The sequence below is a fragment of the Pristiophorus japonicus genome, chromosome 7, assembly GCF_044704955.1.
Source record: "Pristiophorus japonicus isolate sPriJap1 chromosome 7, sPriJap1.hap1, whole genome shotgun sequence".
Classification (NCBI taxonomy): Eukaryota; Metazoa; Chordata; class Chondrichthyes; family Pristiophoridae; genus Pristiophorus; species Pristiophorus japonicus.
In genome coordinates, this window is record NC_091983.1 from 68,905,446 (window position 1) to 68,928,903 (window position 23,458).

Genomic DNA, 23,458 nt, shown 5'->3' on the forward strand with positions numbered 1-23,458 from the left:
TCTTCATTACAATAATATGGTTTACAAGTAAATTCATGTTACCAATGGATACCAATATTACGCTTTTTCTCTGCTTGGTACTTAGGATTACAAAAGCTTCTAGATTAGAAACTATGAGGTGGTGTGCCCGCTCAACCAGCGCACCCCCCCATAAATATTTCAGAAACTTTTACATTGACTGTCATTGCAAATGAACAGAGACATCAGAAAATTAAAACAATTTTCATGGAATTGCAACACAGCTGTCAACTCTCCACTCATCAACAGAGTTCAGACCACTTCAGACTATCAACTGCAGTATACAGTTTAAAACAGAAGCTACCTTATTTGTAATACTGCCGTTTCCTCAATTCCCGCCACCTCAGCTAGTTTTACAGGTTTCACTTCCTCAGCCAACATATTTTTGTGGTTGTCAATTTTCAGAGTATCCAACTTATTTAGTTTGGTTGCCAATTTTCTTCCCTTTCTCCTCTGTGTCTCAGTGTGGCCACTCATGCAGAAACAGAATTCCCTCTGGTATTACAAAGTATTAACAACTCAAAAACAGGCCATTCAGCCTAACAGGTCCAGCTCCACACGAGGCGCGTCCCACCCCCCCTTCATCTAACCATATCAAACATATCCTTATATTCCTTTCTCTATCATGTGCTTATCCAAATTCCCCTTGAACGCATCTATGCAATTCGCCTCAACCACTCCCTTTGGTAGCGAGTTCCACATTCTAACCACTCTCTGGGTAAAGTTTTGCCTGAATTCCCTCTTGGATTTATTAGTGGCTATCTTATATTTATAGCCCTAGTTTTTGTCTCGCCCGCAAGTGGAAACATCGTCTCTATGTCTATCCTATCAAAAAATGTCATAATTTTAAAGACATCTATCAAGTCACCCCTCTTTTCTCAACAAAAGAGCCCCAGCCTGCTCAATCTTTCCTGATAGGTATAATTTCTCAGTTCTTGTATTATTCTGGTAAACCATTTTTGCACCTTCAGTGCCTCTATATCTACCGAGTCTCGTCGACGAGAGCATGCAGAAATCAAGCGCAGGCAGCGGAAAGAGCGTGCGGCAAAACCAATCCCACCCACCCCTTCCCTCAATGACTATCTGTCCCACCTGTGACAGAGACTGTGATTCTCGTATTGGACTGTTCAGCCACCTAAGAACTCACGTTGAGAGTGGAAGCAAGTCTTCCTCAATTCTGAGGGACTGCCTATGATGATGATGATGATCCTTTTTATAATCTGGAGACCAGAAGTGTTCACAGTACTCCAAGGGATTGAAATTCGGTTGCTAATGCCTGCTGATTAGGTGTTCACAGTGCGGATTTCGTCCACTACGGGGCACAATGGACATGATCTTTACGGCGCAACAACTACAAGAGAAATGCAGGGAACAGCACCAACCCTTGTACTTGCCCTTCTTTGACCTTACAAAGGCTTTGACACTGTTAACTATGAGGGACTATGGAGCTTCCTCCTCCGTTTCGGCTGCCCCCAAAAGTTTGTTGCCATCCACCGCCTTCTCCACGATGGCATGCAAACCGGGATCCTGACCAACAGATCCACCACAGACCCAATCAACGTCCGGACCGGGCTCAAGCAGGGCTGCGCCATCGCGCCAACCCTCTTCTCAATCTTCCTCATTGCAATGCTCCACCTCACACTCAACAAGATCCCCGCTGGAGTGGAACTAAAGTATAGAACCAGTGGGAACCTGTTCAACCTTCGTCGCCTCCAGGCCAGATCCAAGACCGTCCCATCCTCTGTCATCGAACTACAGTACGCGGACGACGCTTGCATCTGCGCACATTCAGAGGCCGAACTCCAAGTCGTCGTCAACATCTTCACCAAGGCGTACGAAAGCATGGCCTTTACACTAAACATCCGTAAGACATAGGTCCTCCACGAAACTGACTCCACCACACAGCTCTGCCCCCCAGTCATCAAGATCCACAGCGCAGTCTTGGACAATGTGGACCACTTTCCATACCTCGGGAGCCTATTATCAGCAAGGGCAGACATCGACGACGAGGTTCAACACCACCTCCGGTGCACCAACACAACCTTCAGCCGCCTGGGGAAGAGAATGTTCAAAGATTAGGCCCTCAAATCTGGCACCAAGCTCATGCTGTACAGGGCTGTAGTGATATCTGTATGGCTCAGAGACGTGGACCATATACAGTAGACACCTCAAATTGCTGGAGAAATAATCAATGATGTCTCCGCAAGATCCTGCAAATCCCCTGGGAGGACAGAAGCACCAACATTAGTGTTCTCGATCAGGCCAACATCCCCAGCATCGATGCACTGACCACACTCGACCAGTTCCGTTGGGCGGGCCACATTGTCCACATGCCGGACACAAGACTCTCAAAGCAAGCGCTCTACTCAGAACTCCTATAGGGCAAGCGAGCCCCAGGTGGATAGAGGAAACATTTCAAATCTCCTTGATAAAGTGCAACATCCCCATCAACACCTGGGATTCGCTGGCCAAAGACCGCCCTAAGTGGAGGATGAACATCCAGGAGGGTGCTGAGCACTTCGAGTCTCGTCGCCGAGAGCATGCAGAAAACAAGCGCAGGCAACGGAAGGAGCATGCAGCAAACCAGACTCCCCACCCACCCTTTGCTCCAATGACTGTCTGTCCCACCTGTGACAGAGACTGTAATTCCCATATTGGACTGTTCAGTCATCTGAGAACTCATTTTTGAAGTGGAGGCAAGTCTTCCTCGATTTTGAGGGACTGCCTATGATGATGATTAGGTGTCAGGTGGGCGTAAGGCGGCTTGGACTGGCGCAGGGTCCTGTTGATGCCTGCCTCGAAATTCGGTGGTCATTTTTGAAGGGCGTTAAAACATAACATACCAACGGCTAACACCATGGAATTCGTGACGTCAGTACACATACAACGCCTCTTTGGCGCCTTTCTCGCCACATTCACTTTTGCTGCCTCATTTAACGGCTGGCGTCAATGATGCTTGAAAAAGTTGAACTCCAGAAGGCGGAGAAACAAATCCGAGGCATTATTGAAAGGAGTTGCAGCCGGGGCTCAGAGGTCTCAGTCAATGCTGCGTTTGATACTCGCACAGACAGTAGGGTGGTGGCGTCGTACTGCTGTTGACTCATCGGATTCAATATTGTATCTCGGACACATTGTTATGGGGGCAGGATTGCACACCACGTTGTCCTGCGGTGACGACTTGAAAGGCACCGGCTGAAGAGACAGCTTAGGACAAATGTGGATCCTCCCCAGAGGGGACACCACAGACAGCGGGGCAGGAGGCCATACAGACGCAGGGTTTACCGTACGCATTACTCTTATCTTGAAATGTCCGAGGAGCACTGCTTAAGAAGGCTGAGGTTCCGCAGGGAGGTGGTCACGGAGCTTCTGCAGACATACTTGGCTACTGACATCGGCACCACGACCTCGCTGTCAGTGGCAGTGAAAGTGCTGCGGCTCGAAGGGCTGCTCGTCAGAGACTCATCGCTCATTGATTCCAATGAATGACTCTTGATGTGCCGAATGGCCAGCCTATACACATGGGCATCAATTAAACACATCGCTACCCACACTGCAGCCTTCCGTTTTTAATAATCAGTGCAAAATCATGTCAACAATCAAAATATAGTTTATTGCAAACATAAATCATGTGTGTTGAAAACGAGCACGAGACAACTTCATACCAAACACATCAACATACCCACAAAACCCCTTCAAACATTCTCATAGACATCCAAGTGCAACTATTGACATCAGTTCACAAGCTTAAAAGGTAGCCATCTCTAACGACTACCAAACAATTGTTTCCTAATTCATCCAAGTGCAACAATTTAGATGAGCTCACATTGCAAAAAGCTACCCATCTCCGTTGACTATCAAGCAAATGTTTGGTGGGTCATACAAGTGCAACTAGTTATAAAATCTCATATCTTAACAAGGTCAGCATATGTGGCCACCTTCCCACAGGTCTTTATTTTGTCTTGAAGAGTGATTTACCACCCCTTCTCTTCTCCCCACTCCGAAGCCTACTGCTCCTCCTCAAGGGGTGTCAGGGCCTTCAGCAAGGCTGGTAGCTGGTTGCTGACTTGGAGCCACAACCACACATGATGGGCTAGTAGGATGTACCCGATGAGCTCGGGCCCTGGAAGACTGCATAACCTCAGCATGGACAGCAGCACTTTGTTGTGGATGGGGTGCAGAGAGTGGCAGCTGCGAAGTGGCCACATTACAGCAAAATTCTAAAGGGGCAAAGTATGTTAAAAAGACAAGCCTGAAGGCGCTGTGCCTCAATGCGAGGAGTATTCGTAATAAGGTGGACAACTTAACTGCGCAGGCAGCAAGTAACGATTATGATATAATTGGCATCACGGAGACATGACTCCAGGGTGACCAAGGCTGGGATCTCAACATCCAGGGGTTTTCAACATTCAGGAAGGATAGACAGAAAGGAAAAGGAGGTGGGGTGGCTTTGCTGGTTAAAAAGGAAATTAACGCAATAATAAGGAAGGACATTAGCTTGGATGATGTGGAATCGGTATGGGTGGAGCTATGGAATACCAAAGGGCAGAAAACGCTTGTGGGAGTTGTGTACAGAACACCAAACAGTAGTAGTGAGGTTGGGGACAGCATCAAACAAGAAATTAGGGATGCGTGCAATAAAGGTACAGCAGTTATCATGGGCTACTTTAATCTACATATAGACTGAGCTAACCAAACTGGTAGCAATGCGGTGGAGGAGGATTGCCTGGAGTGTATTAGTGATGGTTTTCTAGACCAATATGTCGAGGAACCAACTAGAGGGCTGGCCATCCTAGACTGGGTGATGTGTAATGAGAAAGGACTAATTAGCAATCTTGTTGTGCGAGGCCCCTTAAGGAAGAGTGACCATAATATGGTAGAATTCTTTATTAAGATGGACAATGACACAGTTAATTCAGAGACTAGGGTCCTGAACTTAAGGAAAGGTAACTTCGATGGTATGAGACGTGAATTGGCTACAATAGACTGGCGAATGATATTAAAGGGTTGATGGTGGATAGGCAATGGCAAACATTTAAAGATCACATGGATGAACTTCAACAATTGTACATCCCTGTCTGGAGTAAAAATAAAATGGGGAAGGTGGCTCAACCATGGCTAACAAGGGAAATTAAGGATAGTGTTAAATCCAAGGAAAAGGCATATAAATTGGCCAGAAAAAGCAGCAAACCCGAGGACTGGGAGAATTTTATAATTCAGCAGAGGAGGACAAAGGGTTTAATTAGCAGGGGGGAAATAGAGTATGAGAGGAAGCTTGCTGGGAACATAAAAACTGACTGCCAAAGCTTCTATAGATATGTGAAGAGAAAATGATTAGTGAAGACAAACGTAGGACCCTTGCAGTCAGATTTAGGTGAATTTATAATGGGGAACAAAGAAATGGCAGATCAGTTGAACAAATACGTTGTTTCTGTCTTCACGAAGGAAGACACAAATAACCTTCCAGAAATACTAGGGGACCGAGCGTCTAATGAGAAGGAGGAACTGAAGGAAATCCTGTTAGGGAAATTGTGTTAGGGAATTGATGGGATTGAAGGCCGATAAATCCCCGGGGCCTGATAGTCTACACCCAGAGTACTTAAGGAAGTGGCCCGAGAAATAGTGGATGCATTGGTGATCATTTTCCAACAGTCTATCAACTCTGGATCAGTTCCTATAGACTGGAGGGTAGCACCACTTTTTAAGAAAGGAGGGAGAGAGAAAATGGGTAATTATAGACCATTTAGCTTGACATCAGTAGTGGGGAAAATATTGGAATCAATTATTAAAGATGAAATAGCAGCGCATTTGGAAAGCAGTGACAGGATCGGTCCAAGTCAGCATGGGTTTATGAAAGGGAAATCATGCTTAACAAATCTTCTAGAATTTTTTGAGGATGTAACTGGAAGAGTGGACAAGGGAGAACCAGTGGATATGGTGTATTTGGACTTTCAAAAGACTTTTGACAAGGTCCAACACAAGAGATTGGTGTGCAAAATTAAAGTACGTGGTATAGGGGGTAATGTATTGACATAGAGAACTAGTTGGCAGACAGGAAGCAGAGAGTCAGGATAAACGAGTCCTTTTCAGAATGGCAGGCAGTGACTAGTGGTGTGCCGCAGGGCTCAGTGCTGGGACCCAAGCTATTTACAATATACATTAATGATTTAGATGAAGGAATTGAATGTAATATCTCCAAGTTTGCAGATGACACTAAGGTGGGTGGCGGTGTGAGCTGTGAGGAGGATGCTAAGAGGCTGCAGAGTGACTTGAACAGGTTAGGTGAGTGGGCAAATGCATGGTAGATGCAGTATAATGTGGATAAATGTGAGGTTATCCACTTTGGGGGCAAAAACACGAAGGCAGAATATTATCTGAATGGCGGCAGATTAGGAAAAGGGGAGGTGCAATGAGACCTGGGTGTCATGGTACATCAGTCATTGAAAGTTGGCATGCAGGTACAGCAGGCGGTGAAGAAGGCAAATGGTATGTTGGCCTTCATAGCTAGGGGATTTGAGTATAGGAGCAGGGAGATCTTAATGCAATTGTACAGGGCCTTGATGAGGCCTCACCTGGAATATTATGTTCATTTTTGGTCTCCTAATCTGAGGAAGGACGTTCTTGCTATTGAGGGACTGCAGCGAAGGTTCACTAGACTGATTCCCGGGATGGCAGGACTGACATATGAGGAGAGACTGGATCAACTGGGCCTGTATTCACTGGAGTTTAGAAGGATGAGAGGGGATCTCATAGAAACATATAAAATTCTGACGGGACTGGACAGGTTAGATGCAGGAAGAATGTTCCCGATGTTGGGGAAGTCCAGAACCAGGGGACATAGTCTAAGGATAAGGGTTAAGCCATTTAGGACTGAGATGAGGAGAAACTTCTTTACTCAGAGAGTTGTTAACCTGTGGAATTCCCTACCACAGAGAGTTGTTGATGCTAGTTTGTTGGATATATTCAAGAGGGAGTTAGATATGGCCCTTACGGTTAAGGGGATCAAGTGGTATGGAGAGAAAGCAGGAAAGGGGTACTGAGGGAATGATCAGCCATGATCTTATTGAATGGCGGTGCAGGCTTGAAGGGCCGAATGGCCTATTCCTGCACCTATTTTCTGTGTTTCTATGTAAGATGGAATGATGTTGTGCTGAGAAATGACATCACGTTCCAACTGGCCCAACAGGTTGCTACTCCCCCGGGGCAGAGCATCATCATTTGCAGCAATTTGGGTGAGGTCAGATGGCTGCCCTGGTTCGGCAAGGTTACATCCCTGTTCAACTGATGGGGCCCCAGACAGGAATGACAGCTGTGAGTGTGTCCATTGAATCTATTTGCCTCTGCATCAAGACTGACTGCGACTGCAGTACACCAGAGAGCTGACTCAGGACACCACGTAATGATGACATTTGTGTTTGGAGGCCTGCAATAGCATCAGCCTGGTGCTCAATGGCCACTGTAACATCAGGCATAACCCGTGCCACCATGTCTGGGATCCCATAGTCACTGTTTGCATCCAGCATCCGTTGGTATTTACCAAGGATGGGCTCGGTGGGTTGCTGAGAGGCATGATCAACAGTTGAGGCAGACTCCTCCATCTTCACAGCTAGTGCATCAAGACTCTGTACACCCTTGCTTGTGCACCCAGCAGATCTCTGTGCAACTGCAGAGATTGTCTTGCAACAACCTCTAGGTCGTGTTCATCATCAGAGTGCTGGAGAGCTGGCCCTGTGGCATTGCTAGAGGCCACTGGGTCCCGGAGCATCACCTCCACCAATCCACATTTGCTCTCATCAGTTGTGTGTGAGCTTCGACTGTAAGATTAAAGAGAAAGTTAGAGGCTTCTATCAATGTGTCCCAAGTGCCTTACATACTTTAGTACATGCTACTCTATGAGACTCGCCACAGCTCGATGTTTAGTACATTTAACTCTATGACAGTCTTCACAGCTCGATGTAACTACCATTCGCGGCATGGACTTGCTGTGGCAGTGCTTGAATTAGGGGGTCAGGACCTAACAGTAACAGGGAGGCTACCGTCTTCGATACACATATGAAGACTGAGGAGTCAACAACATGAGAGGTGGGCTTGCAAAACCGAGCAGCAAGGTTAACAGCACATGCAGGCCCTTGCAGTGGGAGAGACAGCAAATGGGAATCTTGACTGTGACCTCACCCACGTCTGACTTTCTGACGAAGGGTCATCGACCCGAAACATTGACTCTGTTTTTCTCTCCACAGATGCTGCCTGACCCACTGGGATTTCCAGCATTCTCAGCAGATTGAATGCCTGTTCTATACAGATGAGATGTCAGCACTCAACCAAAGCAGACCAGTGAGTTCTGGCACGTAGGGCTCAAAATTAGCCCACCCGTTTTTTCGGCGCACTCACCAGAGATGCGGCGACTTTGTGGGCTGAAAACGGCGCCAAAAAGATGTCTCCAGATTCTGGCTGCTCTGTGGCCTCTTCCATGGCTTGGCATGGCATTGTCTGTCAATTAGGGGGTGGAGCTAGGTCCCTGCGTGTAAAACTGTGCCGGCAGCTCTCTGCATGTGAATTGGAGGTTTTGTGCATGCGCAGTAGCTCCTGCCCCCAGCCTCTGTGTGCGTGCTGCAGCGTGAGACCCGATGCGTCCCGCCCCTATCCCAGGCCGAGTGGCCTCATGACGTGTGCCGGGCTAGAACTACGTTCACTGGAATAGTCAGAGAGAAAGTCAGAGAGAGTCAGTCAGAGAGAGAGTCAGAGAGAGAGAGTCAGTCAGGGAGTCAGTCAGAGAGTCAGTCAGAGAGAGAGAGAGACAGTCAGAGAGAGAATCAGAGAGAGAGAGAGTCAGTCAGAGAGAGAATCAGTGAAACACCCAGTGGAAGTAGTAAAGGTTCCATGTATCCTTTGGCAGGTTGGCAGTTTATCTTAGAAATCATTTTCTGCTTGGATGTCGTGGTCCCGCACCTATCCCCGGCCGAGTGACCTCCCACACCAGCCGGCCCGCTGACTTCCAGGGCCGAGTTTTGATAGGAAGGTAGGACTTAGTTTTATTTTTTATTTTTTCTTGAATGTTTTTATGCTTCTTGAATGTAGTTGTTGTTTGTTTAGTGCTTTGCAAAGTCTTCTCCGTTTCCCTTCCCAACCCTATCTCTGGCCGAATGGTCTCAGATGTACCTACCTGCGCTGATTTCTTAACTCTCCACAAGGGTTTTCTGTGCGGCCACAAGTGGTCACATACGCTGGCCTAAGTTAGTATGGAGCAACTATTAGCTGTCCAAAGTGGGCTAAATGGCCAAAACGGGTGTCGGTGACTGGTGACGCCCCCTTCTGAAAAAAAAAGAAACAAAAAAAAATCCTAACTAACTCACTTACACTGGCGCAAAGTGAATGTGTAAAATGGGGATTTTTAAGATACTCCAGAAAAATCAAGTTGCTCCAAAAAAAAACGGAGCAACTCTTGGCCAATTTTGAGCCCGTAATGTGTACAGAACAGCCTCTGCTTACAAATAGTCTAGGGATTTTAAGAATTTAAAGGCCTGGTCCATTACTGTCGGTCAGTTGTGTAATGCAAGACGTACACTTGTGCACTTACTAATAAGTGCTTGCAGTTTTGTCAGTAAATTGGAAGTGAAATATTTGGGCTTTGTAAATGTTTACTGTTATTGTTCCAAAAGTCCATATTGAATATGCAGCCTGTGTCTCTGAAGTAACAGGTGTGTGCTTATTCATCATCATCATCATAGGCAGTCCTTCGGAATCGGGGAAGACTTGCTTCCACTCTTAAAATGAGCGCTTAGCTTTTAAATTTTACTTTATTTTAAAAAGTGGCTGAACACTCCAATTTGAGAGCCACAGGCTCTGTCACAGGTGGGACAGATAGTCATTGAGGGAAGGGGTGGGTGGGACAGGTTTGCCGCACGCACTTTCCGTTACCTGCGCTTGATTTCTGCATGCTTTCAACGATGAGACTCGAGGTGCTCAGCGCCCTCCCGGATGCACTTCCTCCACTTAGGCGGTCTTTGGCCAGGGACTCCCAGGTGTCAGTGGAGATGTCGCACTATCAGGGAGGCTTTGAGGCTTATTACATTTACAATGAAAGGAGATCTAACTGTTTTCTGTTTTTTAGTTTCTGAAGGAATTTGTTCATCTGCATTTACTCGTATCGATATTCAGGTGTTCAGGGTTTCCGGTAAACATTTCACATCTCTTGGTCTATTCAGGGAGGAATCATGGATCATCTATGCCGGATTGACATCCAGTATTGCAAACAAATCTCCCATTCCAGTCCACCACTGCCCTTTCAAAATGCTTATCCAGTTACTCCTAAAAAGACTTGCAGTGAAAAGCCTCTGTAATAACAAAGCTTACTCACTATGGGTGTGTATTAAAAGAATATTGCTTGTATCTGAAATATTAGTTGCATTCTTTAAAATATGACAAGATTCGTGTATTTTAGGCTTTCATTTATCTTGCATACCCTCTCTGTCAAATGAGAAACAAAACCGGAAACATTGCCCTTCACTTTAATAAATCCAGATTTCCTGAGAACGCCGCACAGATCCTTCAGACTCGACCTTCAGCCTCCTGCTGATATTACCGTCTGAAAGAACGCGTTGCATGGGAGGTTCTGCGCTGCGCTCATTTAAATCAGCAGGCGGCACTCAAATACCAGTGCTGCCTGCGCTCTTTTTACGAGCGGCCATTAACCTTGGTCTAACTTGACCTAATATTTTCGGGCTCAATCAAATTTCTAGGCCTTATTTTCCACGGGATATGTCATATTCTTCCTACCATAAGGTTTCTCACCACATCGCAATTCTTCATGTGTGTCATGTATCTTACATGGCCACTGTTGGTACTATCACAAGGTGTGCCACCAGAGGGCACAGCAGTGGGAGACTTGTAGGTTACCCGTACAGGTGTGCCTGGCCGAGTATAAAAGGCAGGCCACCAGGTATGATCCTCACTCTGGAGTTAACTAATAAAGGACTAAGATTACTACAGTTCAAGTACAACAACACTGCCTCGTGGAGTCATTGTTAGAGCATCTAGGGACACAACAACTGGCGATGAGAATACGAACTTTCATGCGGAAATGGCTACACTTGGTACGTTGCAGCAGTTCGCCGATGGTGATGATTGGGACGCCTTTGTGGAGAGGCTAGAACACTTTTTCACAGCAAATGACCTGACAGGAGACAACCCGACCGCACTGGCTGATAAGCGCCGTGCTATCCTGCTAATCAGTTGTGGGCCCAACATCTATGGCCTTGTCAGGGACTTGCTGGCATCAGCGAAAACAATGACCAAGTCGTACAAGGAGCTCGTAACATTGATCCAGGAGCAACTTAAGCCCAAGGAGAGCATCCACACAGCCAAACACTGGTTCTATACCCACAACGGTCCGAAGGCCAGGAAGTCGCGAAGTACGCCGCAGAGCCCAGGAGGCTGGTGGCACCGTGCGAGTTCGGCACCCACCTTAACGAAGCGCTGCAGGACATTTTTGTTATTGGAATTGGCCATGAGGGCCTTCTTCACAAGCTACTGTCAGCGGATACCACAGTCACACTGCAGAAGGCCATCTCTGTGAGCCAGTCTTTCATGACCTTGACTTGCGGCTCTAGGCAAATGTCTCACCCTCAGGACTCAAACCCGGCAGGTATTGTGCACAGAGTGGCGCCGTTCAGGAGCTGGACTGTAGAGCACGAATCCTCTCAGGAAAGAGAGAACAGGCCCCAGAGTCACTTAACTCAGAGTCCACCGAAGGGGGCAAATCGAGTAGCACCACGCTGGCGTTGCGGAGGGAATCACAGGGGTCACCAATGCCATTTAAAGATTATGTTTGCAAAGGCTGCAGCACAAAGGGCCACCTCCAGTGAATGTGTAAGAGAAATAGGACTCATTGTGTCGATGAGGAGTCCACAGATGGCCATGAATCCAGCGTGGATTATGAATTGTTAGACAGAGAGGCAGCCCAGTCCCACGGGGAGGTACAGAGCATGTTTACCTGCACCAACGAGTGCTCCCCACTGAAGATGGAAGTCGAGATAGAGTGAATTCCAGTCTTCATGGAAGTGGACACGGTTGCGAGTCAGTCAGTGATGAATCAAGAATCCTTTGAGAGGCTATGGCACAATCTGGCTGAACGACCCGAGTTGGTCCCGGTTCAGGCAAAACTGCGCACCTACACCAACGAAATCATCCCAGTCATCGATAGAATGAATGTAACTCCATGATGGCACAGTGCACAAGTTACCTTCCAGGCTCCAGTGACAGGACTCAGGAGGGAGAAAATTGGATCCAGCAGCGACTTCCCAACTGCAGAGGCAGAACCCGGGGAGAAAAGGATCGCCGCAGTCGACACCGTGGATGAAAAAAAGATGGCACCCGCACCACGAGGTGATGTGCTGAAGACAAAGATGGCCGTGGCCAGACCATGAGGTGCAGCGCTGATGGAGCAACACGTGGCACCAAACGGAGAAGCGGATTTGGGTAAAGCAAGCAAGGCTCTCTTAAAGGAAGCCGGCAACCCACTACAATTAAAGGGACAGTTCCACACAATTAAGTTCCAATTAAGTTAGAGACTAAAGGTGTAACGGATTATGTAGTGTGTAACTGACCATGTAAAATGTGTAACGGATAATTGGAATTGTATACATGCAACCAGCGAGGAAAAGTCGCGCGATTATGTACAATGTGTAATTGATGATTTGAACTGTGCATATGCAACCAGCGAGGAAAAGTCACACAATCGTGATCGGATCCTTAGAGTGTCTATCATAAGTAAGGAAAAGCTGTGCGATGCAGGATTCCCACCACACGCAGCCAATGCAGCCAATGCAGCAGGCGTACACAGGACCAGAGTCATGCACCACGAAGTGTGGCCACAAGCAGCCAACACACACGAGCTGCTAAGCAAGCAACCTCAGCAGGACAACGGCACCGGTGGTGATACCATGCCCTGGGTCAGCTCGATCTCTCAGGCAATCGATGGCACCAACTGCCACGAGCCTGAAGTAGCAGACTGTACTAAGACCATATCCCTAGATGTAGGGTCACCCACCACTGTTTCCCCACAAGAAACAAGCACCAGTCAGGATCTCAAACCAAGCAACGCTCAGGCCAGCGAGTCAGCGGTTCCCTGTGTCCTGCTAGATGACAGCTCCTCAGGGAGCAGCTGGGACCCAGGGCGTAAAGAAAGGACGGGGGGATCACAGACATCTGTGAACCTGCCTGACTCTAGGAACCACGGCAACAGCCCCGAGAGCAGGCTACGCGAGCCAACCGGCTTCCCACTGCCAGCACCGGCACTGAACCGCCACAGGACTGCAGGGACACCACCCAGCAGCTCCGGAACTAGAGTGTCCTTACGCACTGGTCACCACATCAACTAGGCACCTAACACTCTTGTCACACTACTGAAACACTGAGAAAAAAAACGTAAAACCCACTTACCTGAACTTGTGTGTGCATGAATGCTAGGAGCACCCGTCATACCAACGTGGGGGGGGGCGGTGGGGAGAGAATGAAGTGGTCAGGAAAACACATACACAAACAGCAACCACCAGCACGCTACTGCACCAACTACCCACCCAAGGTTGAGCCGGCCCGCTAGAGGTCCACCAGACAGAACCCACATAGAGCTAAGCCCAGAGCATAAGTAATACAGAGGCGATTTGCACTGAGAGTTCAGTGGGGAGTGATGTCATGTATCTTACATGGCCACTGTTGGTACCATATCAAGGTGTGCCACCAGAGGGCACAGCAGTGGGAGACTTGTTGGTTACCTGCACAGGTCTGCCTGGCCTAGTATAAAAGGCAGGCCACCAGGTGTGATCCTCACTCTGGAGTTAACTAATAAGGTCACTACAGTTCAAGTACAACACATTGCCTCGTGGAGTCATTGTTAGAGCATCTAAGGACACAACAATGTATAAGTCTGGACAGTGAGTACTGGGAGTCTATTTTATCAGAGGAGGGACAAGGAACATCACAATCAAACCCACCCTACCCTCACCCAACATCCACTCATGCACACTCCCACCAAGAGTCACTGGATAGCAATCACGAGTGGAAATCCTTTGCTGATTTTTTTCACTCCTCAGTTCAGGGATGCAGAGGCCAAATGTGATGCCTATACTGCTAGCCAGCTGGGCTTAGTGAACTTTGAACAGAGCAGCAAACAAACATGGGACCTTTCTGGTCTATGGTTTCCTGACCCCACTTCAATCTCCTCCCAAAATCTCTCCTGAAGGCACTGAGTCATAATGGGGTATAGAATCATGGAAATTTATGACACAGAAGGAGGCTATTTGACACATTGTGTCTGTGCCGGACGAAAAAATGCAATTCATCCTACTCCCACTTTCCAGCTCCTGGTCTGTAGTCCTGTAGGTTACAGCACTTCATGCATACTCAAGTACTTTTTAAATGTAAGGTGGGTTTCTGTCTCTACCACCCTTTCAGGCAGTGAGTTCCAGACCCCCACCACCCACTGGGTGAAAAAATTCTCTTCAATTCCTCTCTCATCCTGGTTATTGACATTTCTGCTTTGGGAAATAGGTGCCTCCTATCCACTCTATCTAGGCCCCTCATAATTTTATACGCCTCAATCAAGTCTCCCCTCAGCCTCCTCTATTCCAAAGAAAACAATCCCAGCCAATCCAATCTTTCCTCATAGCTAAAATTCTCTAGTACTAGTAACATCCTTGTAAATTTCCTCTGTACTCTCTCTAGTGCAATCACATTTTATTGTAATGCGGTGACCAGAACTGCACGCAGTACTCTAGCTGTGGCCTAACTAGTGTTTTATATAGTTCAAGCATAACCTCCCTGCTCTTATATTCTATGCCTCGGCTAATAAAGGAAAGTATCCCGTACGCCTTCTTAACCACCTTATCCACCTGTTCTGATACCTTCAGGGATCTATGGACATGCACTCCAAGGTCCCTCTGTTCCTCTGCACTTCTCAATATCCAACGATTTATTTTGTATTCCCTTGCCTTGTTAGTCCATTGATATCTTCCTGCAGTCTACAGCATTTTTCCTCGCTATCAATCACACGGCTAATTTTTGTATAACTCACTGATACATGTAGACTTCAATGGGTTCTGGCAGTACTCTGGATCACAAATGATCACATAAAGCTGTACAGAGAATCATCAGCAATTCAACCACGGCAGTCATCACAACTGAGTCCAATCTGATACTCACATGATACCCACACACATGCATGTTCCAGCAGAGCCTCTGAATAATGGTCGGAGAGGGAAATCTGGCTGTTTTTCACCTTGCCAGCTCAGGATTTCTGCAGCCAATCACAATGCCACACTGTTGCTCTGGCTGAGATCAGTAATTGAGCAAAGTCAGTTGAAGCACACACCTGGGAAACAGTCATTATTTGGAGCAATTGCAGATTTTCTGACAGCTCTGTTTTCCCAAGAGGGTTTAATTTCCAGAATTTCCCCCGGTTCTGTCGTCTGCAGAATGTTTGGACAGAACTTTAAAATCGTTAACACAAATCTACAGGAGTGCCCCTCAGCAACATTGCCATGGAATGCTCAAGAAATAAATGTCCAATACTGACAACCATGTTTTTAATACAATTGCCGTTTATTCATTATTAAAACACACAACTGAAAATAATTTTTTATAAAGACGTATTTCTATAGTACCTTTCATGACCTCAGGATGTCTCATAGAAACATAGAAACATAGAAAATAGGTGCAGGAGTAGGCCATTCGGCCCTTCGAGCCTGCACCGCAATTCAATAAGATCATGGCTGATCATTCCTTGAGTACCCCTTTCCTGCGTTCTCTCCATACCCCTTGATCCCCTTAACCGTCAGAGCCATATCTAACTTCCTCTTGAATATATCCAGTGAACTGTCATCAACAACTTTCTGCGGCAGGGAATTCCACAGGTTAACAACTCTCTAAATGAAGAAGTTTCTCCTCATCTCAGTCCTAAATGGCCTACTCCTTATCCTAAGACTGTGTCCCCTGGTTCTGGGCTTCCCCAACATTGGGAACATTCTTCCCGCATCTAACCTGTCCTGTCCCGTCAGAATCTTATACGTTTCTATGAGATCCCCTCTCATCTTTCTAAACTCCAGTGTATAAAGGCCCAGTTGATCCAGTCTCTCCTCATAAGTCAATCCAGCCATCCCTGGAATCAGTGTGGTGAACCTTCACTGCACTCCCTCAATAGCAAGAACGTCCTTCCTCAGACTAGGAGACTAAAACTGAACACAATATTCCAGGTGAGGCCTCACTAAGGCCCTGTACAACTGCAGTAAGACCTCCCTACTTCTATATTCAAATCCCCTAGCTATGAAGGCCAACATACCATTTGCCTTCTTCACCGCCTGCTGTACCTGCGTGCCCACTTTCAGTGACTGATGAACCATGACACCCAGGTCTCGTTGCACCTCCCCTTTTCCTAGTCTGCCACCATTCAGATAATATTCTGCCTTTATGTTTTTGCCCCCAAAATGGATAACCTCACATTTATCCACATTATACTACATCTGCCATGCATTTGCCCACTCATCTAACCTGTCCAAGTCACCCTGCAGCCTCTTAGCATCCTCCTCACAGCTCACACCGCCACCCAGTTTAGTGTCATCTGCAAACTTGGAGATATTAAAGTCTATTCCTTCATCCAAATCGTTAATGTATATTGTAAAGAGCTGGGGTCCCAGCACTGAACCCTGCGGCACTCCACTAGTCACTGCCTGCCATTCTGAAAAGGATCCATTTATCCCGACTCTCTGCTTCCTGTCTGCCAACCAGTTCCCTATCCACATCAGTATATTACCCCCAATACCATGTGCTTTGACTTTGCACAACAATCTCTTGTGCAGGACCTTGTCAAAAGCCTTTTGAAAGTCCAAATACACGACATCCACTGGTTCTCCCTTGTCCACTCTGCTAGTTACATCCTCAAAAAATTCCAGAAGATTCGTCGAGCATGATTTCTCTTTCATAAATCCATGCTGACTTGATCCAATCCTGTCACCGCTTTCCAAATGCTGCTATTTCGTCCTTCATGATCGATTCCAACATTTTCCAAACTACTGAGGTCAAGTTAACCGGTCTATAATTACCCGTTTTCTCTCTCCCTCCTTTTTTTAAAAAGTGGTGTTACATTAGCTACCGTCCAGTCCATGGGAACTGATCCAGATTCGATAGACTGTTGGAAAATGATCACCAATGCATCCACTATTTCTCAGGCCACTTCCTTGAGCACGCTGGGATGCAGACTATCAGGCCCCGGGGATTTATCGGCCTTCAATCCCATCAATTTCCCTAACACAATTTCCCGCCTAATAAGGATATCCTTCAGTTCCTCCTTCTCACTAGACTCACTGTCCCTTAGTACCTTCGGAAGGTTATTTGTATCTTCCTTCGTGAATACAGAACCGAAGTATTGGTTCAATTGGTCTGCCATTTCTTTGTTCCTCATTATAATTTCACCTGAATCCGACTGCAAGGGACCTACGTTTGTCTTTACTAATCTTTTTCTCTTCACATATTTATAGAAGGTTTTGCAGTCAGTTTTTATATTCCCTGCAAGCTTCCACTCGTACTCTATTTCCCCCCTCTTAATTAAACCCTTAGTGCTCCTCTGTTGAATTCTAAATTTCTCCTAGTCCTCAGGTTTGTTGCTTTTTCTAGCCAATTTATATGCTTCTTCCTTGGCTTTAACACTATCCTTAATTTCCTTTGTTATCCATGGTTGAGCCATCTTCCCAGTTTTATTTTTACTCCAGACAGGGATGTACATTTGCTGAAGTTGATCCAAGTGATCTTTAAATGTTTGCCATTGCATATCCACCGTCAACCCTTTTAGTATTGTTTGCCAGTCTACTCTAGCCAATTCACGCCTCATACCGTCGAAGTTACCTTTCCTTAAGTTCAGGACCCTAGTTTCCGAATTAACTTTGCCACTCTCCATCTTAATAAGGAATTATACCATATTATGGTCACTTTTCCCCAAGGGGCCTCGCACAACAAGATTGCTAATTAGTCCCTTCTCATTACACAATACCCAGTCTAGGATGGCCAGCTCCCTGGTTGATTCCTCAACATATTGATGTGGAAAACCATCCCTAATACACTCCAGGAAATCCTCCTCCACCGCATTGCTACCAGTTAGGTTAGCCCAATCAATGTGTAGATTAAAGTCGCCCATGATTACTGCTGTACCTTTATTGCACACATCCCTTATTTCTTGCTTGATGCTGTCCCCAACCTCACTACGACTATTTGGTGGTCTATACACAACACCCACTAGCGTTTTCAGCCCTTTGGTATTCCATAGCTCCACCCATACCGATTCCACATCATCCAGACTAATGTCCTTCCTTACAATTGCATTGATTTCATCTTTAACCAGCAATGACACAAAGATTCGTGGGAAAGCGGGTTGTGTAGAGGACACAGAGAGGCTGCAAAGAGATTTGGATAGGTTAAGCGAATGGGCTAAGGTTTGGCAGATGGAATACAATGTCGGAAAGTATGAGGTCATCCACCTTGGGAAAAAAATCAGTAAAAGGGAATATTATTTGAATGGGGAGTAATTACAACATGCTGCGGTGCAGAGGGACCTGGGGGTCCTTGTGCATGAATCCCAAAAAAGTTAGTTTGCAGGTGCAGCAGGTAATCAGGAAGGCGAATGGAATGTTGGCCTTAATTGCGAGAGGGATGGAGTACAAAAGCAGGGAGGTCCTGCTGCAACTGTATAGGGTATTGGTAAGGCCGCACCTGGAGTACTGCGTGCAGTTTTGGTCACCTTACTTAAGGAAGGATATACTGGCTTTGGAGGGGGTACAGAGACGATTCACTAGGCTGATTCCGGAGATGAGGAGGTTACCTTATGATGATAGATTGAGTAGACTGGGTCTTTACTCGTTGGAGTTCAGAAGGATGAGGGGTGATCTTCTAGAAACATTTAAAATAATGAAAGGGATAGACAAGATAGAGGCGGAGAGGTTGTTTCCACTGGTCGGGGAGGCTAGAACTAGGGGGCACAGCCTCAAAATACGGGGGAGCCAATTTAAAACCGTGTTGAGAAGGATTTCTTCTCCCAGAGCGTTGTGAATCTGTGGAATTGTCTGCCCAAGGAAGGAGTTGAGGCTAGCTCATTGAATGTATTCAAGTCACAGATCGATAGATTTTTAACCAATAAAGGAATTAAGGGTTACGGGGAGCGGGTGGGTAAGTGGAGCTGAGTCCACGGCCAGATCAGCCATGATCTTATTGAATGGCGGAGCAGGCTCGTGGGGCTAGATGGCCTACTCCTGTTCCTAATTCTTATGTTCTTATTATGTTCTTATGTAACGCCACCCCGCCTCCTTTTCCTTTCTATCTCTCCTTCCTAAATGCTGAATACCCTTGGATGTTGAGTTCCCAGCCTTGGTCCCCCGGAGCCATGTCTCCGTGATGCCAATCACATCGTATCCGTTAACTGCTATCTGCGCAGTTAATTCATCCATCTTATTCCGAATACTCCTTGCATTGAGGCACAGAACCTTCAGGCTTGTTTTTTTAAACACACTTTGCCCCTTTAGAATTTTGCTGTAATGTGGCCCTTTTTGTTTTTTGCCTTGGGTTTCTCTGCCCTCCACTTTTACTATTCTCCTTTCTATATTTTGCTTCTGCCTCCTTTTTATTTCCCTCTGTCTCCCTGCATAGGTTCCCATCCCCCGGCCATATTAGTTTAACTCCTCCCCAACAGCACTAGCAAACACTAGGATATTGGTTCCGGTCCTGCTCAGATGCAGACCGTCTGGTTTGTACTGGTCCCACCTCCCCCAGAACCGGTTCCAATGTCCCAGAAATTTGAATCGCTCCCTTCTGCACCAATCCTCAAGCCGTGTATTCATCTGAGCTATCCTGCGATTCCTACTCTGACTAGCACGTAGCACTGGTAGCAATCCTGAGATTACTACTTTTGGAGGTCCTACTTTTTGATTTAGCTCCTAGCTCCCTAAATTCGCCTCGTAGGACCTCATCCCATTTTTTACCTATGTCATTGGTACCTATATGCACCACGACAACTGGTTGTTCACCCTCCCTTTTCAGAATGTCCTGCACCCGCTCCGAGACATCCTTGACCCTTGCACCAGGGAGGCAACATACCATCCTGGAGTCTCAGTTGCGGCCACAGAAAAGCCTATCTATTCCCCTTACAATTGAATCCCCTATCACTATCGCTCTCCCACTCTATTTCCTGCCCTCCTGTGCAGCAGAGCCAGCCACGGTGCCATGAACTTGGCTGCTGCTGCTCTCCCCTGATGAGTCATCCCCCTCAACAGTACTCAAAGCGGTGTATCTGTTTTGCAGGGGGATGACCGTAGGGGATCCCTGCACTATCTTCCTTGCACTGCTCTTCCTGTTTGATCTTCCATTTCCTATCTGGCTGTGGACCCTTTACCTGTGGTAAGACCAACTCACTAAATGTGTTATTCACGTCATTCTCAGCATCGTGGATGCTCCAGTGTGAATCCACCTTCAGCTCCAATTCCGCAACGTGGTCCGTCAGGAGCTGGAGGCGGATACACTTCCTGCACACGTAGTCGTCAGGGACACAAGAGGCGTCCCTGATTTCCCACGTAGTACAGGAGAAGCATAACACGTGTCCGAGCTCTCCTGCCATGACTTAACCCTTAGATACACTGAAATTGGCAACAACAATGCTGAAAGTTACTCACTGATATAGAAGAGAAAAAAGAAAAACTACTTACCAATCACCAGCCAATCACTTACCCCCTTGGCTGTGACGTCACCTTTCTATTTCTTTTTTGCCTTCTCCCTGTAGCTGCACCAGCACACCTTTATAGGCCTCTGCCGATCCCCGGACTCACGCCTCTGCAACCACAAACTCCCGCTGCCTCTCGCTGCCTTTATAGGCCTCTGCCGATCCCCGGACTCACGCCTCTGCAACCACAAACTCCCGCTGCCTCTCGCGGCTTTTATAGGCCTCTGCCGATCCCCGGACTCACGCCTCAGCGACCACGAACTCCCGCTGCCTCTCGTGGCCTTTATAGGCCTCTGCCGATCCCTGGATTCATGCCTCAGCGACCACGAACTCCCTCTGCCTCTCGCGGCCTTTATAGGCCTCTGCCGATCCCCGGACTCACGCCTCAGCGACCACGAACTCCCGCTGCCTCTCACGGCCTTTATAGGCCTTTGCCGATCCCCGGACTCACGCCTCAGCGACCACTAACTCCCGCTGCCTCTCACGGCCTTTATAGGTCTCTGCCGATCTCCAGACTCATGCCTCAGCGACCACGAAATCCCCCTGCCTCTCGCGGCCTTTATAGGCCTTCGCCGATCCCCGGACTCACGCCTCAGCGACTATAAACTCCCGCTGCCTCTCGCGGTCTTTATAGGCCTCTGCCGATCCCCGGACTCACGCCTCAGCGATGGTGCTTACAGCCAATGAAGTGCTTTTGAAGTGTAGTCACTGTTGTAATGTAGGAATAGGTTTAAGGAGAGAAAAAGTTAAACAACTTTTGGAGATATGGTCACAGTCAGATGGCTGGGCTGATGGGCATGGATGATTTATTTGCAAAAAGGGTTGCAAATAAGTTTCTCAATACAACTCCTAAACTGACCAGACAAATGATGCTGATGCTAGGCATAGGGTCACTTGCATGGTTAGGGCAGGCTGCCAGCACTTGCAAGGGTGCTTCAGTGGCACCTGCCCCAATCAGGCCTTGTAAGGCAGAGTGACCCACAGACCCAGAGCTATGATGAAAGGTCATCAACCTGAAACATTAACTCTGTTTCTGTCTGCATGGATGCTGCCTGACCCGGAGTGTTTCCAGCATTTTCTGTTTATATTTCATATTTCTAGCATCTACAGTATTTTTCTCTTGTGACCCACCATCACTCAGGCGCAACTAGGCCTTTCTGTGCCCAAGATAAAAATAAATTATGCCTGTCTTCGACTCCAAAAGGAGTTATATTGCCTCAAGGCATAAGGTGATTCATTCGCTTCTCGGCCTTTTGGCTAAGATCATGCGTAACTGACCTGACAGGGGAGTAACCATGACCCCAACGTGGTTCTCCCTGGATCAGAAAGGTGGTTCTCCTATGCTTTTTGGAAATAGGAGGTGGGTGGGGTTGCTGACCCATTCACCTCCATGGCACGAACCTGGTATTGCAATACTTCCAGGAACGGTGCTTGGGCTCTAGGCCTTTTGGCTAAGAGCATTAGCACAGGATGATCCTTGATGTGTGCAAGGTGACCTCTGGCGTTTGTGATCTGACAAAGAATTGGAAAGATTGGCTACGAAAATTTTTAAAAAATAAATAAATAAAAAAAATTTTAAAAAATAAGGTGATTCATTCTTTTAAAAGGACTCACACCAGCACTCAGCTAGCATGAGTTCTGCTGAGGCATTTTAAGCACCTAGAGGGTGGAATTCCCAGGATCAACCCCTCCCCCACACACAGTTCCTTGACGTTGGGGCCACCTTACCGGAAAATAGCTGGAGCTGAAAAGCAATGTGGAATCCTGGATCAATCATGTTCTGTTCCAGTTTCCTGTCTCTTGACTGGAGATCCAGGCCAGTTGTATCTTGGCCTAGACTAAAATTTTAGGTCTTCCTCTTACCTTATTTAGTCAGAAATAAACACAACCTAGCAGTCTATATTCCAAATAAAATGGCTATCAGTTTAATATGAAGTGCGATGTTAGCATTATTACATTAATACTATTACTAGTAAATTGCTCATGGTGTGGTCACAATCAGTAGAATAAATGTTTTGTTCAGATAAAAAACAGTGACTCAGTTGGGAGACTTCAGAAACTCGATCCACACCAGCACCTACAGCTACAGTCTGCAATTAAATCATTACAGGCAACTAAGTAATTATATAGGTAATTTCAATATTAAATGTTGATAGAAAAGTGTGACCAAAAATCAACAAAGAGCTGGACAGGACGTGTGCACATACACATTTTTAATACCAGTCGAACTCCCATGGCATTGTATACAGGAAGTCAGACGCTATCTCCCTAAACCTCTCCAACCCCCTCACTCCTCCATTAAGATGCTCTTTAAAACCTACCTATTTGACCAAGCTTTTGTGGCTCAGTGTCAAATTTTGTCTAATAATCGCGCATGTGAAGCACCTTGAGATGTTTTACTACTCTAAAGGCGTTATATAAATGCCCGAGTTTGTTGTTATGACGCTTGCCGACAGAAGTCTCAAATGGTACAATGGAAATTATTGCCATTGTAGATTAATAAAGGAATTAGAAAAATAGTTACCAATTACACAGATAAAATAGCATATCAGAAAATGTTCATACAATCGTAGAGATTCCAATAAAATCAGTGTAAAAATAAATGTGAAATACAGAAATTGTATAGTAAAATCTATAATGCATTTAGACATATTGTATATATACTGTAACATATGCATATGCATGTGTGTGAAA

At 46.6% G+C, this 23,458-nt stretch overlaps 1 pseudogene; it reads left to right on the top strand.

The window, feature by feature from the left end:
• The first annotated feature begins 22,001 nt into the window (after positions 1-22,001).
• Positions 22,002-22,202, top strand: LOC139267574 (U2 spliceosomal RNA; annotated as a pseudogene).
• Positions 22,203-23,458: the final 1,256 nt, after the last annotated feature.